The following is a 15,170-nucleotide window of genomic DNA, read 5'->3' on the forward strand; positions in this document are numbered from 1 at the left end:
TACAGACAGGCTGAATCACCACTGAAGGGGTCAGTTGTCCAAGGCCATTCATGTCTCATGACTGGCAGCTGTTAAGGGTTCCCTCTGCCAAACCCATTGGCCAGAGAGCAAAGGATCAGAATAGCAGAATGCTGCCTTGAAGAAGTGGCTCACACAGCATTAGTGGCTAAATCCAGGTGGACTGGAATAATTCCTCAGGTGGGTTCTGATCTAGTAGTTTAAAGCACATAGATGGGAAAACAGTTAGCAAGTCCTCTCAATTCTACAAAAGTTGATTTTTTTTTGGTCTCAAAAGAAAATGAAGAAGTGAATTTCCTCCTAGACATCAAACTCCTTGAGGATAAAGATATAAAGGAATATCTAGCATACAATAGGAGATTAATAAATGTTTGCTGGAATTAAAATTAACTGATATGTCCTATCACTGAATCTGTATAACTGCCTGGCAAAGTAGGTACTGTTACCATCATTTCACTATGAAGACAATGGGAAAGAAGAGCTTGATAACCAAACCTGTGAAAAAGGAATGAAGCCAGGATGCAAACACAGGTCTTTCTGGATCCAAAGTTAATATTCTTTCTACTACATCATGCTGATGTAAACTACTTGCTTTGCTAAATTAAGAAAAACCTTCTTTTATCTTTTCTAATTATAAAATTTGCAAGACTGTTCTATAAATGCAAAATCCCCTTCTTTCAGTTTCTTTATTCTCTCCAGATGATCATGTTCATTCCTTTGTTCAAAATGTGGAAATGATTCCACATTAACTTCATTTTCTTTTTCTCTTCCCCATCCTCCCTTCCTTCACCATGGTCATAGAGAGAGAGATGACCCTCTGGGTCTGTGTGATAGATTTTTTTCCATCCTAGAACCATGGTCCAATTTGTTCATAACCTCACAGAGAAGGCTCTGACCCTGGAAAATTCTTCTGTGACTTACTTGAAGCCTTAATTGGCCACATTTTGGCATTATGCTAAGGTTTAGCTGGTTCTTCCAACTCCTGCTGACATCCCTATGGCTATTCAGAGCTATAAAAAATAGTCCCTAATGCTCAAACTGGTAGCTTCAATTAGCTCGTGGTTAAGGAAGCTGTGTTGAATGGTTAGGTGGCCTCTGTGGTATGGATGTGTTTTTAGGTCGATAAGATTATAGGCAAGCATGGCATCATAATGTTCAAAGACCAATCTTTAACTGTCAGATCAAAATTTAACAAATATAATCTTGATTATATTTGGTTTATTATTTAAGTGCTCTTGGAGCATGTGTGACCAGACTGGATAAAATAAGATAACGTATCAAAATCAACGTTTTCTCTATCAAACACTACATGGAAGGTCACATTTCTCTTGATATTAAGTTGGGTTGTCCCTCACTTTGATACATTAATACAGCTCTAAATGCACATCTTGCCTTAGACTAAAATTAGAAAGGACATATGCAAATAAATCAACCTGGTATATGTACATATGGGGATAACTTTTGAATTTGAAGGTTTGAAATATATGATATTCAAACTTCATTTCCAGAAAAGTTGAAACAAAAGTCTTTAGAAAATTAGGACTTGCTATAATAGGAGAAATACTAATACCATGTGCCAAAGTGACATAGTTAAATTATGTCAGTAGTCATAAAGAATAAAATTGGGATGTTTCTCTTTGCTAAAATCACAGAAAGATGGCTTTTGGTAACTGCTCTGTCTACAAATGTTAGGGTACTTCTTGTCATCTTGAATATACCTCCCAGAAAGAGAATAGCAGGGTGGTAGTCTAAGTATGTACAGAGTGAATGACAGCCATGACTACATTCAAATATAAGTTTGATAGGTGTTATATTATTAATCTGGCTTGTTTTATGATTTTTAGAACCTATCTTTGCAAAATAAAATATCCTACAGATATGTAAACAGGGTTATAACTTAGTTATCACCCATGAGTCTAAATAGTCCTGAAATATACTTTTAAAAGTAGAAGTGACTGGTATCAAAAAAAAAGGGAAAAGAAAGAAAGAAAAGAGGCAACCCTTCTCTATTTACAGGTAAAAGCCCCAACTGTGGCCCTCGTCCTGATCCTTTCTCAGTATCAAATGCATCAATAAAACCCCAACCTGACCACACTTGATTCAATATTTATTCTTTCTTCTGTGACTTCTTCCCACCAGTGTAATATATGTTTTGAAGTGCCTCCCATCTTTAAATACAACACACACACACACACATATCCTCTGCTCACCAGGCTGTTCCTTGAGCTATGGTCTTGTTCCTCCCTCCTTCCCTTCACTACCAGGTTTGTTTCTCACAGCCTCCATTTTCTCACCATCTATTCATGTGCAAAATATTATTTCTTGATAACCACTTAAGAGTCCTATCCAACAGATTTTCCTCCATTTTCATGCCCCTCAGACTCTCTGCAGCCACTGTCAACAACTCTTACTTCTTCATATTATCTTCTCCCACAATGTTTTTCTCATGCTGTTCACTCTCAGATCTCCCTCTCTTTCTCTGACACCTCTTTCTTCCTCTGATCTCAATGTATGTACTCCCTTTGTTTAGGCCCATGGCCATTTCTCCTCTCTCTACAATCTCCTTTGGGAATTTTACTCAGTCTTTTCTACTAATCTTCAGTCCTGTCTAGTGCTCTAGCCCGCATTCCCAACAGTCTGTTAGACATTTTCGTCTGCCTATCCTACTGACATCCAAACACAGTATGCTCAAAATATAGTCATCTTTCTTTTCTGTACATATCTACTTATTATATTGTAATTACTATTTTCCCAATCATTGTAAAAAAGAAATATTCACAAGTTAAAGTTGCAAATGTCCAAAACTAAAGCCAAATATTAATTATAGGTGGTCCAATATTCAAATAGAACTATTTCTTTTGTTTAAAAAAATGACTCTTCAAAATTAATGCATGCTTTTCTAAAGTAATGCAATAGTAAAAAGAATAATTCAAAAGTATAAAATAGAATATTATATATAGTAAAAGGTAGATTGTCCTCCCATCCCTGACCACCATATTTCCAATTCTCCTTCTCAGAAGCAATCAATACTATCAGTTTCCTATATATCTATCCAGAAATACCTACATATTTGAAGCATATATGAATCTATGCCCCTTAAAAATTCCAGCACAATTAAATGGTAGCATGCTTTAGAAATAATTCTCCAAATTACTTTTGCTCACTTAACAATATATTTTAGACTTTATTTCTTATGAGATATACCTTATTCATTTTTAAGGACTGAATAATACAACCTTGTATGTATGCATTCCCTATTGGTAGGCATTTTTTTTAAAGGTATTAAACTATTCCTGGCCTTGGCCAAGAAAATACCTGCAAAATTAACAAACACTACAGCAGTAAGTGTCCCTCGTAACCACATTATTTCCTTTAAATACCATTTTCCACTAAAAGAAGCAAGGGTTCCTGATACTAATGTTTGATTCCAGGTAAATACATAAGACAAACCTGGCATATCTTGTTACTAAGGCTATCAAAGACTATGAGGGTCACAGCAAAAGGACTCAGGAGCTAAATACCTGCAAAATTAACAAACACTACAGCAGTAAGTGTCCCTAGTAACCACATTATTTCCTTTAAATACCATTTTCCACTAAAAGAAGCAAGGGTTCCTGGTACTAATGTTTGATTCCAGGTAAATACATAAGACAAACCTGGCATATCTTGTTACTAAGGCTATCAAAGACTATGAGGGTCACAGCAAAAGGACTCAGGAGCTAACCTGAAGAGGATGGTACTGGCCAAAAATGAAACAATTTGAGTTTCAGTAAAAATAACTAGAATGGATTGAAATGTATCACATATTTCAAATCTATGAGTTTATAGTAACAACAAAAATAATTTAAAAATTAAAAATAACTCACTGGTTTCCTTTGGATGATGCCAGGAAGCTAACTCATTATTTTTAAACTGATAGAATAGAGGGGGAAAAAATCAAGCATTTTTCCTCTTTCCTTTATAATTTATACCTCAGGGTTACTAAATAGTTAATGAGTAGTTTTTCTTACACAAGTATTCTAGCTAATAAATAGGAATTATACAACTGGAATATCATTTTTGCAACCCTAATGGACTAATGGATTTAGGCAATTATCATTAATCATAAAACCTTTTAATAACAGACACTCTATATGATAAATAACCTGGTTTATTCAACAAATAAATTGCAAAAAAAATGGTGGGGGGAGAGAGTTCCAGTCATATAGATTAAAAGGGACATATAAACCAATTATAAAGTATGGATCTTATTTGCATCTTGATTGGAATACATTAAAAAAATATATGAGACAACCAGGAAAATCTGACCACTAGCTAGATATCTGATTACATTAAGTTGTTTACAAATGCATTAATGGCATTGTGGTTATGCTTTTCAAAACACAGAACTATTTACAGATGAAAGAATGTGATATATTGGATTTGCTTCACAATAATCCAAGGAGTAAAGTGCAAGGTAAATGTGAAACAATATTGTTCTGAGTTGTTAACTGTTAAAACTGGATAATGGGATCATCAGGGTTGATTATACTATTCTCTCTACTTTTATATGTTTTTAAAATTTTCCATAATAAAGATGTTTTTCAGAGGCACTTTAGCTGTTTTGTGCAGAATGGATTTAAGAAGGACATAAAGAGATTGAGAGAGACTAGTTAGGAGACTATCATGACATTTTAAATAAGAGAAAGTTCATGGTGGCCTGGATATTTTCCAATCGCTGAAGAAGGATACGAGTCTTGAAATTGAAATTGCCAAGTGTCAATCAGGATTACCTTTTTACCACCCATAACCAAATCAAAAATGGTGAAATTTTATAACACCAAAGAAAGAGGGAAAAAATATTTTGCCTACAAAGGAGCAAGAATCAGACTGAAGTCAGACTTCTCACTAGCAATCTGGATACTCGAAGACAGACTCCTCAAGAAAATTTTTAAGTCTAAAGTTATATATAGCCAACAAAATTATCATTCAATATAATATTCAAGAACTCAGATAGCTAATGATATCAGATTATTTTAGATGAATTACTTAGAGACCTAGCCTAGTAAAATGAAAACTATAGATGTGGATATATGAACAATGGTGAGTAAAGTAGGTATTAAAAATTGTGAGGTACTGATTTATACTGTTAATTGTTTTTTAAATTACAATCTGGAACTAAAAACTAAGAGATTTCAGTATCAGAGATATAAGTAGGGTGGGATAGGCAAAGGAGAGCTTGCTAAGACTACTATTGTGTTAAGGGAGAAATGTAGATAATTACTATCTGATTCCAAGAAAAAAATCAAAATTAAAGTATATATGTTAAAGGATTAAGAGTAACCATTATAAGAATAGACATAAATGTTCAGTCTTCAAGTCACAAAAAAATTTTTTTGAACAAAGAAACATTAACCTAATAAAAGATAGGAAAGTGGGGGACAAAAAAACAATAAAAAAATGTTCTGGCATTACAAAAAACAGAAAATGTAAATGATAAAAGGGCAACATCCAAATCAATTAGTAATAGCAACAAGAATAGGTTAGACTATCTTAATAAAATTCAAAGAATTTTAGGGTACATTTAAAAAATTAATCTATATTCTACTTACAAGAGACACATCTAAAACAAAATCATGTAAATAGTTTGAAGAAAAGAAATGGAAATGACAACTACATAGAACATGTGACCTTGAACTAGATCCTTCACCAGAGAAAAGTCTCTTTTTCTTTTGCTAAATGACATTAGTGGAACCAATGGTGAAATTTTTTTTAATCTATATGTTAGATAATAGCTTTGTATCAATATTAATTTCCTAATTCTGATCATTGTACTTTTTTTCCTTGTTTTCAGGTAAATACAGCATTATTTAAGAATGAAGTTTCATCATGTCCACAGCATAGTCTTCAAAGTTTCAGGAAAAAAAAATGTATCATTATCACACACATTGCCTGTATTTGAGGAACCGGTGTAAAGAGTATATGGGAAATTTTTGTACTGTTTTTACAACTTATCTCTAAGTCTAGAATTATTTCAAAATAAATTTTTTAAAGAGATTAAAGAACAAAGTACTATCAAAAAGAAAGCAAGTATAACAATATTAATGTCAGATAAAATAAAGCTCAAAGTAAAAAGCATAAAGCATAACAAAAAGGGCCATTGCATACTAATTTGAAAATACAAGCTACCAAGAAATGACATCATGTGAAAATCTCTTTGTACTTAATAATATAACTTTAGAAATAAAAAGCTAACCAACAAAAGTATAGAAGAATATAGACAAACTCCAATTGTAGTTAAAGACTCAACTCTTAGAAATTAAGATAAAATATGCAATTTTAAAAGTATAAATATGAAGAATTTGAATAAAAAATAATTTTGAAATGAACAACAATGGGAAAACTACACAGAACATAGAACACTATATCTCATGTGGGATATAGCCAAAATAATACTCAAGCTAGTTACAAGAAAATAAGAGAGTCTAAAAATAAATGAACTTTTCATATTACTCAAAAAGCTAAAAATGAAGAAGACAAATTTAAAATATAAGAGATAAAGAACTAAATAACTATAAATGTAGAACTTATGGCAGTAGAAAATAAAATATAGAGCTGTTCAAGAAAATAAAATGAAAGCAAAGTGTGTCTTTTAAAGAAAAATAATTAATAGACAAAAATTTTACAGGTTTGATTAAGTAAAAGAGAAAACAAAAAATATGAGAAAAACATAGGGAGAAGTGGGGTTATTATTGTTATTACTACTTTTATAAGATAATACAAACACAAGAAAGTTGAAGATCTAGATGAAATGGATTTTGTTTTCTAGGAAAATACAAGTTACCAAATTAATTCAAAAACAGGTTAAAAATCTAAATAAACCAAAACCTTAGAGAAATTGAATAGGTGAAATAGAAAAATTGAAGAGCTACCACTTTTTAAATCCCTAGATGTAGATGACTTCACCAGGTTTCACCATTTGGAGTGTTTCCAGTTTTTGCCTATCACAAATAAAGCTGCTATGAACAGTCATCTACAACTCTTGTCATCACATATGATTTCATTTCTCTTGAGCCTGGAACTTGCACCATCTATTTCAATTTGCTCCTAGTTTGTCTTAACAGGTAATATTTATATAAACTCCTAAATCTTTGCTTGCCAGGAGTAGAAGTCACCACTGAAAACAATTTCAGAACCACTGCTAAACCCATACAAACTTTCAAAAGGTTTAGTTTTTAAATGAGAAAGGGGGTAATTCAAAAAGATGAGCTGACAAAGATCAGACTAAAATCCATTATGAACTTAATACAATGACATTTATGTATATTGACTGTAAACTACATAATAGATGAAAGCATCTGAAATACCTAGATTCACTTTACTGAATAACACTCAGTATGGTTTTATCATTCTTCCTCAAATATAATTCACAAGAGATGCTCTTTCTCTATTACAAATCATGTTTTTTGTATAGAATGCTTATCCATTAATAACAATTTTGAGTCTGCTTAAATTTTCAAATTTCTCTACTTGAAAAAAAAAGTTAAAATCTGTTAATACACAAAAAGTCAGTGATTCTGACTTTTGATTCTGATTCTGATGGTACTGTTCCTTTGTTCTCTCTGAAGTATTCTTTGTTCTTTCTAAATTAAAAAATGTCTTTCAGAGACCGAAGGGAATGCCATGTGAAAATGGAGGCAGAGACTGGAGTCATCCTTCCATAAACGAAGAAATACCTGGGCTACCAAAGAACTATCCTCCCCCCAGAGATTCTAGAAAGAACATGACCCAGTAAACACGTTGATTCCAGACTTCTAGCCTCCAGAACTAGCCAAAATTAATGATAATAATAATGTCTTGCTCAATGAAAGAACAATACTAGCTCAGTGTGGAAAAAAACTGATCAAAACTGCATAAAAAGAGCACATTTTAAAAAACCCATATTCAGTGATGTCATTGAAAATGACAGAGTAAAAACTGAAAATTCTCCCCATCACAAAAGCAATGGAAACACAAGCAAAAATTATCTGAATCAATTTTTTTATAACTCTGGAAATTAACCAAACCTTGGAACAATTCAGGGAGTGTTTAAAAAAAATGGCTTCATCCTCATAAGAACAGCAAGTTCTGTACCATTTTAACTTGCCCTGTTCCCATCCCCTCTTCTCTTATCTCTGCAGTAAGGCTTGAAAACCATTCCACAATTACAGTGAAAACCAGCAGCCTGACAGCCACTTGAAGTCAAAAAGGGGTTGGAGCTCCTACAAAGCTGCACTCCCATAGAACTGTCATTATTTGACCTGTCTGGTGCTTCCCCAGACGACCCCCTCAGAATGTCTTTATCTGACCTAACTCACAGCTCATCCAGTGCTAGCAACCTCTTCTCTAGAGGCATTTGTCAAAAATATCAGAGCCAATTTTTTTTATCTTTTAATTTTCTTTATTTTCACACATTAAAAAATAAAACACACTATACAAATGATTTTTCATAGCCAATTACACATGGGTCCATTCATACTTCCTCTCAAAATGCTGCCAACACTCTAAGTGCTGCCTAAGAGGACAGCTGTTAATCAATGTAGCCAATGTATCGATTTAAATGCAGTAGCATGCAGCCCTCAGCATGGAAGGTTCAATTTCCCTGTTCTTAAATTATGTTAAATGGCATTGGTGTCCCTATTTACAGAATTGAAATGTTTCAATCCTGAGCAGTAGCAGTTCTGATGTATATCTGAGACCAGCTATTGGGAGTTTTGGTCTGTTTTAAAAAGGGAGGTCTAAATGTTGACAGTCTGGGTACTATGAACTTGAGTTGTTCTCATTCTCTCCACCAGGAATGGGTCGCACAGTCAGATCCTTCTAGAAGGATTAAGCCAAGTAACTGTAGGTGTCTTTTTCACCACCAACTCGCTCCAAATAATCTTTCTCGATCAGAATGTCAATGCATTTCTTGATGACCAGGACCTGCAGCTTGAATCTGGAGGACAGCTGGGTTAGCACATTGAGCAGCTGCCTGGGCTTCAGGACCTTCCTCATCTTCATGATTCTCACACTCGCTGCCTGCATCAGTGGTTTGTGGTCTTCCTCAGTATTTTTGTGTGTGGTTTCTCATTCCTGCTTCTGTTTGGTTTTCATTGGCACATTGATATTAACCCTTAATTTCTTATTTTATAACCAATATATAATTTTATTAAAGTGCCCAGCTTCAATTCCACCTATCCTCATTTGCATTTTCATCTTCCAAAACCAATGACTTCAACGCCAGTAGAATCTGTAAGAATTATGCCAAAATGTCCACTTTGATCTGAGTGCTGTCAGTCAGCTACTGCACAGCGTAAACGTCTTCTGTGCTGTACTGAAGCAGGATTGCCATCTGGAATGTAGATGCCTGTCAAGTGTATCCCGTTTTTGAAGCAGTTTGTTTCCAATTCTCCTTCAGAGAAGTTGACATAACCACATAAGTTTTCTGCCACTGTGGCCGCTAGAGTAAAAAGCTGTGAATGGCTGATAACTTCGTTCCAACTCCAAAGGTAAGGCAAATGTACACGATTGCTGGAAGGGCCATGATCCAAAACTCAGAACTTGGATGCTGAAGTCCAAATCCAGTTCTGAATTCACCGGGTGCATTTTGAACTGCCCATTCAAATCTTTGCTCACACCAATGTCATGAAACACCTTCTGCAGTTTAGAGGTGTACTCAAAACCACAAGCTTGTTTCAGTTTTGAAATCATGCTTGGTTTGGCATCATCACTGGCACTGTTCTGATGTAGGAGACTTTGGCTGGCATCTTTGCCTAGAATTTATGAAACACATCTTTATCCTCTATATACTTGAAGACAACCATAACTTGATTGAGCATATCTTCTAGCTCTGCTGCTTCTGGATTCTAGGAACTTTTCTTCAATGAGTTGCAGTATTGAGCCAGCAACTCGGAGGACTTACTGAATGACTGAGCCATCTTGGTGGCTGCATTGTTCATGAAGTGACCGCAAGCCTTGTCGAGTGTGGCCCAGAAGCCAGCATCATTGTTGAACACTGCCATAACTGGAATGTTGTATTTTTTATGAATATCCAGCGCTGTCTGCACATGTATTTTGGAGTCATTTAAAGCAGCTCCTCCACACTTTTCAATTGCTGCATGACCCTGATTATGAATATGTATCTCTAGAAGTTTTTTCAATTCTCCTAGGCCATTCTGGAGTCTAGATACAAGATTGTACATGTGACCCAAATTTTCACTTTTGTCAGGATACAATAAATTCTGAAATTTTGTGTGGAAGATTTCCAAATAATTTTCAATGAGTGCTTGCTCACACTGCCTTGCTAGCTCATTCTATATACTTTCATGAAGATAGACCTAGACTCTACGTTGTTCCTCTAGCAGATGGGCCTTGGACTTTTTCATGTATTAACTGTGTTCTGCTGCAAGAATTCAGTACTCTCTCTGGTATAAAATCTCTCTGTGTCAGCCAAAAACTGAAATTTAAAGGCTCCTTTACACACTATTAACCATAGGGCCTTTTACAAATGCATCATTTTCATTCAGCCCCAATTCCATGTAAGACTGGAACTCCACTTCAGTCTTATATTGATGGTTTCACCATTTCTTTTCTTTTCAATCCATTTTAAAACATCATTTGTTACCTGTTTATTCAATGGCCTGAATATAAAATCTCTCCAAGTCACCAATGCAAGATAATAGATTTCATATATTCCTTTTCATCCTTCATCACATTCATTGCAAACCCAATGTCTATTGAGGTAGGCATAAATTCCATTCAGTGATTTGCTTAAACATAGCCAAAACTGAAAACAATTCAAATATCCATCAACAGGTGAGTGAATAAACAAAATGTAGTACACATCCATACAATGGAATACTACTCAGAAACAAAAAGTAATGAAATACTGATATATGTCTAGATATACAATATGGATAAACTTCAAAAGCTTTATGCTGAGTAAAAGAAGCCAGACAAAAAAGAGTACACATTATGTGACATTTACATAAACTGCAAGAGAATGAAAACTAATTTATAGTGACAAAAAAAAGATCTGTGGACCTGAGGCTAGGACTGGGAGGGAGAGACTACAGAGGCATGAGGAAATTTGGGGTGAAGGGTGATGATGAAAATGTTCCATATGACTATGGTGGTGGTTTCACAAATATACATGTCTATCAAGACTCATCAAATTGTACCCTTTAAATTAATGCAGCTTATTGTACATACATTATACTTCAAAGTATTGGGATTTTTTAAAGCTTACAGGAGCTTACATCATATACATGTTTATTACAGTAACTTTTTCCTAAACTGTGAATACAGAAGTTCCAGGTTGAATTAATATTAACAACAACAATAATTGTAGCTAACATGTATAAGATTTCAGAAGCTGTCTTATCAGAATCCCAACGGTGTTTCTTCAGAAAGAGAAAAATCCATCCTAAAATTCATAAGGAATCTTCAGGAACTCCAAATAGCCAAAACAATCTTGAAAGAGAATAATAAAATCAGAGGTTTCACATTTCTTGATTTCAAAACCTTTAACCAAGCTACAATAATCAAAATAATGTGGTACTGGCATAAAGACAGATGTGTGGAACAATGGAATAGAATAGAGAACCCAAAACAAACATTTGCACATATGCTCAAATGATTTTTGACAAGAATGCCAAGACCCACACTCAACATCATTCTAACAAATGATATTAGAAAAATGGATATCCACATGCAAAAGAATGAAGTTGGACCCCTATACACAATATATATACCATATGCAAAAATTAACTCAAAATAGGTCAAAGACCTAAGTGTAAAACTCTTATAAGAAAACATAGGTGCAAAGCTTTATGACATTGGATTTGAAGTTCAAGAATGATTTCTTGGGTATGACATCAAAAGCACAGGCAACAAAAGAAAAAAATAAACTGCACTACATCAAAATTAATAACTTCTGTGTATCAAAGGACACAATGAATAAAGTGAAAAAGCAACTGATAGAATGGGAGAAAACATTTGCAAACCATATAGCTGATGAGAGATTAATATCCAGAATATATAAAGAAATCCAATAACTCAACAACAATAAAACCCAATATAAAAATGGGCAAAAGGCTTGATAGACATTTCTCCAAAGAAAATATACAAATATTTGGTCAATAAACACAGGAGAAGATATCAAGGTCAAAAGAAATCCCCAACATTTCCTATTGATTAATAGGTTCAGAATTTAAAAACAATAGTTTGTGCAGTATCCAACAGATGACACTGTGTCTCTCCTGAAAATGTAAAATAACCTGACCCTATAAGCTCACCGGAATGCCTGAAGCACCTCATTAAATAGTTTTGGAACCAGAGATATAGTTAATCACTATGAATAGGGAAGAAATGTAAAGTGTGGTTAAACAAAACTCTAACTAAATTATATTCAAGTTTTCAGACTTGTCTAAAAACCATGAGGTGTTTAGAAGTTGTAGTCACAGTTTTAATAGCGCTACTATAATATGAGAAATCTTCTCACTGTAATATTAAATTGTGTTGATCAGTCTTTGGCTTTGCCTTCCAAGGCATAAACTTTAGTACCCTGTTTTCTTCTTCAAAACACAATAAAATTCTGTTTAATTCAGATTTCTGTTCAACAAGACATAGCTTGATAAAGGAGCCAAAATTTTATTGTACTTTTAATTTGTATTTTTGACCATATGTAAATTATGTCAATAAATTACTGATCAAAAGGATATTAAGAACCACTAAAAATAGCATAAGAAAGGATGGATAACAGAATCAAAATTTTATGGAAGGAAAAGATCATTGAGATCATCTGGTCTAGCTTCTTCACTGTATAAATAAAAAATTGAGGTTCTGAGAAACATGACTTGCTCATTCTCAAGGGCAAAACTGAATAGAAAATTAAGGAGCTCATTTGATGGTTGGTTTCCAGGATATATACTAAATACTTGAAACCAGGTTTCAGGTATTCAATATATACATTACTATATTCAAACATAAAGGACCCAGCCAGAATTTATAAGGTAGTATTTGCTGGAAAGTGTTAACCATGTTTCAGCATGGTCACCTGACATATTCTGTTTTGTAGAAGTCCCTTAAGAACAAGCCTTCAGTGGAGAAAGATGTATAAACAAACTTACATTGTTATGTATGCCACCTTAAACCACTTTACTTTCCCTTTCCTTATTGTTCATTTCTCCAAATGATATTGTTCTTTTCATTTGAACCTCTCTGATTAAAAACATTTCTTAGATTAAAACAGTTTCAAATAAACCAAATATGTAGCAATTAATGATTGAATAAGGGGACACAAAGTAGAATAATCCAAAGCAAAGAAAACTTGATTCCTTTTAGGGTCACCTACCAAACATAATTAATTAGGAGTCAGATACTTAACCATGTAACTTTTCTGGATCTTTTAAAATGAAGTAGTCTAATATACAATATTTCTGTTATCTCTTAGGATATTTCTAAATTCCTTAGGATTTCATAGAGAAAACTAGAACATGAAGCTCTGGGGTGGGTTTCTCCATGACTAAATAGCTTATTTGGCTTAGAGAAATCTACCTACTCTCCTTGTGCCAATGTTTCCTTCAATTCTGTAAAACTGAGTGGTATAGGGTTGTTCTAAGAATTAAATGAGATAATTTGTTCCTCCTCAAGATGGTGGAAGACCTCTATGCTTTTTGTTGGTCCCTCCTAAAACCTTATTTAAATAATAGTAAGTTATTTTGGGAGCATAAGTTCACACAATAAAGAGAAAGGGAGGAAAGCCATCAGCAAACAAGTAATTTTAGCAAATATTTGGAAAACAGAAAGGGGAAGGAGGATTGATGACTGATAAAGCGGAGCAGGAAGAACCACCACTTAGAATCTGAGTGGAAAAGACTACAGTAGAGGCTGACACCAATCCTACCTGGAGAAACCCAAAATGCCTAGAACCAGGAATTTCCAGTTAGGATGGACAACAGAAGTGAGAGATGTGTCTGAAAGTAGGGGTATTATTTAAAGCCTGTATATGGAAACCAGCTATTCTCCTCCCAAACACCAGAGAGCAAAATATCCATCAGGCAGGTGATTATCTTCCAGGCAAAAAGAATGATGATGATAAATTAAAAAGCAGTTTTCTATAAAGAAATTTATTGGACGGTTTAGGAAGAATTAGAGCAGCTAAATTGGGCATTGTTGTACTAAGAATCCACCGATGTGTACAAAGTTCAAAGTCAATCTTTCTATTGCCTCATTCTTAAAAGTAAATGGACTCAAAGGTTGCCGGATTTTGAAGAAAATCTGTAATATGAATGAGAAAAACAAAAGTAAACAGAGAAATTAATTAAGAGAAATTCATAAGAATTCAGAAAACTTATGAAAAATACAGTATATATCATCAAGGATACATGGAAGACACATGTATAAAACAAGAACAGGCTTCTAGTAAAAAAAAAAAAGGAACAGTTCAATTAAATAATGAGAGTTTTTGGAGATAAACACTTGAATTCAATTATTTGATATTGAATATTATTCAATTCCAGTGTTCATCTAATAGAATATTTCAAGAATATGAAAGGAAAAAAATTTTCAAATATATACTACCAGAGAAATTTCCAGAACTGGGTATGAGTCTTCAGAATGAAAAAAGACGACTAGTGAATGAAAAGACTAGCCTAATGAATAATGAAACAACCACATCTAGATTCAACATAGTAAAATACCAGAAGAGCAGGAATAAAGGTAAAATCTTAAACTCCTGCAGAGGCAAAATGCAGGTCATTTGCAACAGCATCATGCTTCTCATCAATCATACTAAATACTAGAAGTCAGAGCAGCAAGGCTGTCAAAGTTCTGAGGGAAAATTATTTCAACCTAGAATATAGGTAGCCAAACTTTGCATCAAGTGCAAGTGTAGAATACAGAAGTTTTAAAACATGCCAGACAGAAAATTTACCTCGAATGTCCCATTTTTAGATTACTTGAGTTATGCTCCCACAGAAATTAGAGCATATAAAATCAGATCCCAGAAACAGTAGATCCATGTCAGGAGAAAAACAGAAGATAATCTAGGATGAAGGCTAAGCAGCATGCTTAGAAAATATTGAAATTAGATTGAAGCAGATTGACTATAAACGAGGTATTCAACTCCCAGTGTCTAGATCTTTATTTCT

The 15,170-nt window shown here is 33.9% G+C and overlaps 2 pseudogenes; one reads left to right on the plus strand and one right to left on the minus strand.

Annotated features, from left to right (window-relative positions):
* Positions 1–873: 873 nt before the first annotated feature.
* Positions 874–1,247, plus strand: LOC118931073 (ATP synthase subunit g, mitochondrial-like; annotated as a pseudogene).
* Positions 1,248–7,832: 6,585 nt separating this feature from the next.
* LOC118931081 (cullin-1-like) lies at positions 7,833–14,370 on the minus strand (annotated as a pseudogene).
* Between the last annotated feature and the right edge of the window lie 800 nt (positions 14,371–15,170).

Source organism: Manis pentadactyla, chromosome 3 (assembly GCF_030020395.1).
Source record: "Manis pentadactyla isolate mManPen7 chromosome 3, mManPen7.hap1, whole genome shotgun sequence".
NCBI lineage: Eukaryota > Metazoa > Chordata > Mammalia > Pholidota > Manidae > Manis > Manis pentadactyla.